The 4778-nt window shown below is 44.2% G+C and overlaps 1 protein-coding gene across 2 annotated transcripts in view; it reads right to left on the bottom strand.

Moving 5' to 3' along the window:
* Positions 1-2127, bottom strand: part of CPQ (carboxypeptidase Q) — a 320242-nt gene extending 318115 nt beyond the window's left edge. For both annotated transcript variants that reach the window (XM_025209315.1, XM_006027994.3), the window contains exon 1: positions 15-2127. The gene's annotated coding sequence lies outside the window, so the exon portion shown is untranslated. The remainder of the gene's footprint in view (positions 1-14) is intronic.
* Between the last annotated feature and the right edge of the window lie 2651 nt (positions 2128-4778).

Below are 4778 nucleotides of genomic sequence, written 5' to 3'. Positions count from 1 at the left end.
AGCGCAGCACGCACCTTCGCGCGGGCCCCAGACGCGGCTTCCGCGGGGCGGAGCGAGGCGCGCTTCAGCCCAGCTCGGGACGCGCCCCCGGAAGGCCGCGGCAGCAGCCAGCCCCGCTTGCGCCTGCTCGGCTCTTCCAGCCCGGCCTCTGCTTCCTCCCTGCGCCCCCCGCCTGCCCGAGGCCTCTAGGGCTCCCGTGGATCCTAAAGACCTGCGGTGCAATCCCCACGGTGCAAAGAATTCCCTGGACGCCGCGGGAACGGCCCATCCCGCCGCGGGGAGCTTGGCGCCTGCAGCGAGCCCCAGCCCTGCATTCACCCCGTGCCCGGCCGAGCGCTAAGGGGCCTCTCGGCAGGGCCCGAAGCAGGCGCACCGCTCCGCACTGAAACTGGCACCGCTTCTTATCTGTGGCCCTGGCCCTGCCTGCCTGCCTGCTTCCTGCCCTTCCTTCCTTGTCATCCTTGCCACCGGTGGCAGCGGCGATCCCTCAGGCTTGTGGATGATCGCTCCCATGGGCCAGGTAGCGGGTTGTAGATGTGTCCCTTGATGGCTAAGAAGGCTGCTCCTAGAGACCGACACCACAGGTGGTGGTTAAAGGGAGGGTCAGGCCACAGATTTCTTTGTCTTGTTTCTTTTCCTTCCATTTGTGTCATTTTTCTGCCTGCAGGGCAAGATGGTTTCCTCAAAGTAAGATAGATGTACCTTCTCTCACAAGGTGTCTCCATGTACCCATGTCCTAGGTTAGTTTTTCCCAATTTGTTATGTTAGTGCCACATCTTAATGTTTGTCTTGAGGGCGTTTTTGAAGCATTTCCTCTAGCCCACACGTGTTCTTTGTCCTTGGCCGAGTTGGGAGTATAGCAGTTGTGGTAAACATGCATCAGGCATGCACGCGCAATGCCCCGTCCACTGCAGCCGATGCTGAATAGTCAATGCTTCCATGCCAGCGGTGTTAGCATTGGTAAGAACGCTGGCATTTGTGTGATAATCCTCCCACTTGATGCCAAGGATCTTTTGGAGGTAGTGCTGGTGAAGGCATTTCAGGTTCTTCAGGTGGTCCCTGTAGGTCACCCAAGCCTCACAGCCATAGAGAACAGTTGGGATTATCACAGCCTTATACAATAGGAGCTTTGTTTTGAGTCCTGATGTCATGATCACTGAACACACAGCGATACAGTCTTCCAAAGGCAGAGCTGGCACATCGGATCCTATACTGGATGTCCTGGTCGATGTTGGCCTTTGAGAGATGGCTGCTGAGGTATGCAAAGTGTTCAACGTTCTCCAGCTCCTGTCCGTCGATGAGGATCTTTATCAGGGAAGTTAACTCTCTTGTCCTAGGCTGTTGAAGCACCTTTGTTTTCCAGATGTTAAGGGTCGGTCCCAACCACTGCTATACTTGAGAGAAGCAGTTAAGGGTCGTCATACCTCCTCAGTATGTGCAACAACAGTACAATCATCAGCATACTAAAGTTCAACAATTGAGCCCGATGTGACTTGGGTTTTGGCATGGAGGCGGGAAAGATTGAAACGGTTCCCATCCATCCTGTACTCAGCACTGATGCCATGTAACAGGATCACAGATGAGCACCTTGATGACCATAAGAAAGATGGAAAGTAGAATTGGTGCAGCCCTGCTTGACAGCAGTTTGAATGGCAAAGGGCTCCACTGTATAGGATGGAAGCAGTCATCTGGTCATGAATGAATCTTAGGATGGTGATAAATTTCCCTGGGCAACCAAGCTTCAATAAGATCTTCCATAGAACCTCACAGTTAACAGAGTCAAAGGCTTTGGTCAAATTGATAAAAGCCATATACAGTTCCTGGTGGTGTTCTCAGCATTTTTCCTGGATCTGTCAGGAAAAATTATGTGGATCTGCCACAAAAAATTATGTCATTTGTGCCTCTTGATGGTCCACACTGAGACTCGGAATGGATTTCCTCAGCAAGAGGTCGGTTCAGCGGAATTTCCCATGACATGTGACTCTGGGCAACTTTTGTAGGCCTCAATGTGGTTAGTGCTTAGTTTTTACACACTGGACCAGAGTTGAACTAATGTTCTTAAAGTTGTGATTATGCGTCAGTCTCTTCAGGATTCGTATAATTAAACTATCACTGAGGTCAAGAACTTCAAAAGATTCAAAAAGGGTTTGGACATTTGTATGGATGTCAAGAATAAGAGTGGATATATACGTATGTTATGACAGCTCAGAGTGTGTGTGTGTGTGTGTGTGTGTGTGTGTGTGTGTGTGTGTGTGTGTGTGTATTATACACACACATGCACACACAGAGTGAGAAGGAGATTCTTAATTAACTGAACTTTAAGATTTTATTTCCCTCTTTTAGCCTTTGCGGTTTCAATGTTCCCAAGAAGTCCTGGCATTCAGCTGCTTCTTGAAAAACAAATGCCAGTGTTTGACTTCTGTATGCCTAGGGCCCTGTGCTAACTTCACTTCATGCAAGCCAGTAGGGAACACACATCCTTATTGTGTACAGTAAAGCAGGGGAAAACCACAAAAATAACAATTATATGTTAGTGTCTGCCCATCCACACAACTATTTCTAGCCTCTTTGCAGCTATAAGAGGGGAATTTGTTTTCCGCTATCCAAAGGGGATGTTGCTAGGGAGTAGGATTTATGGAATCAACCACTCAATGGGAGATGTTTGCTTGAGAGTCATTTTAAGAGAAGCCTGTTCTCCACTACAAACCTTTCTGATAGACCTTGCCTTTTGCACCACACATCTGTTGCAAGCCACTGACACCCAGCCTTTCTGCTGCCTAAAGAAAACGACCTTCCTGTGCCACACAAGCTGACATGCAGCTCCAGCAAAATGCTGGTATAGACATGCTCCAGCAATACAATGGTGGTAACTGTAAGCATTGGGCTACTACCCCATGGGAGCTGTGTCTTTGACAACCTCTCAAAATGAAGAGGCATAGCATGTATGAAATCAAACTAGCATACACGCATTTCAGAGACGTAGCAATGTGACCTAACAAAAGCAATAAATATGGCTTGATAGTGTGATTCCATAATAGATTACTGCAGCTCAGAGTGTCAGTAACTCCCCATTTCTGTATTTTTGGAAAGTAAGGGTCTGAGCGCACAAAGGAAGAGGTGTGTCACTGGCTTCATATAGACTGGGTATGGGACCTCATGTATAATCTGAATCTCCCCAGTGAATTTCTATAGATCTCCAGTCTCCTAGCCTGGAACTCCAGGCTACTAGAAAATCTGGTTCTCATTCCCAAGTAGCTGCCAGTTCAGCCACCAGCATTCCCTCTAAGCTGTGTGGTATGCGTGGCTGCCAGGCCACAGTTTAGAGGAAACGCTATCAGACACACCCAATGGAGGTTCATCCACCCTATGTTCTCAATCTATATCAAGACTGAAGTTTACTATAATCTCTGAATTTAAACTAAATAATATTCAAGTAGTCAATGTTTCTATCAAAGTTTTTTTTTAAATGCCAAACCACTGAGCTGGGAGAAGTCATTGACTAAGCACCCAGAGCTGGAGTTTATTAAAGGAAACCAAATGAAAACCAGTTTTTCAAGGCTGCGGCCTCTTCTGCAAGTGCAGAGAAGTCTTCTTCATTTCAGTTTATTCAGTTTAGTTTATTTCAATGAACTAGTTAATTCAAGTTAGAAATCTGACTGAAATTGAAAAAGTACAAAAGATTGGTTTTCCTCTTCTAATTTGTGTACACGAAGCCCCTCATTTGTGAGAGATTAAGATCTACTAGTTCTAAAATCTTAACATTGTGATACAGTAAATTCCATTTGCTAAGAGATAATTAAATTTTTGTTTAAAAAGCACTTAATTTTAAAGACAAAACCATGCTTTGATAAACATTCTACCTAACTATCTAGCACATCTAACATTTTTTTTTATTTAACATTTAAATATCCTTAAAATGCTGTTTTGTCTGCATTTTAATTGAATGATAAGCTATAAACCAAAACCACAAATCATAAGTTAAAAGTAATCTTCTAAATAAATGTTATTTATCATTTTCTAGCATAATAAAATGCAAAAATTAGTACTCTGAATACATTTATTTTAAGATATTTAATTGTTTAAATATGTATATGGTGCTTTTTCCTGATTAACAAAAATAAGCACCAAGTTTAGTGTAAAAAATATATTTAGGTGCAAATCAAAAGGTATGAATAGCTACCAACCAGTGAGGAACAACCTTTCTTTAGGAAAATAAATAAAGCACAAATGCAAAACAAGATTAAAAGTAATTATTTAAATCAAGGGTTATTGCTTGATTATTTAAATTACAATTAACCTATGGTTTAAATCTCTCCCATTTAAATCAGTTCACTCAGATCAGAGGCTCCACAGAAGGCAGATGAGGATCTGGTAGAAATATGAGCTGCATGACAAGTGGTGAACCCTAATAGAAGAGAAGATGGTTCAGAAAGACCTGAGAGAGCGCTGTGAACCTGGGAGTGAGGAACTGGATGAAAGGAGAGCAGTCTTTTATTCAACTTTTTACTTTAGTCAAAAAGCTAAACAATCCCACAAGCTGGTAGAGACTGGATCACAGAAGCAATTGTGTCACAGTTGGCTTTTTGTTTGCTTGCCTTTTTTTAAATCAACACCAAGCTACTGTCATTGTGTCATTAGTACTGGCTGTGACTTCAGTGAGACCTACTTCCCCCTCCCCCCTTGCCCCGGTCCACCTTGAAGAAAGTCTGGTCCTAGTTCTCCTTAATCTTTCCAGACTTCAGTCCACTGTGAGAGGATAACCAGGAAGTAGAACTTTT

The sequence above is a fragment of the Alligator sinensis genome, unplaced genomic scaffold (assembly GCF_000455745.1).
Source record: "Alligator sinensis unplaced genomic scaffold, ASM45574v1 scaffold191_1, whole genome shotgun sequence".
Lineage (NCBI taxonomy): Eukaryota > Metazoa > Chordata > Crocodylia > Alligatoridae > Alligator > Alligator sinensis.
Note: the sequence above shows the minus strand (reverse complement) of the source record. Positions and strands in the feature narration are given on the sequence as shown.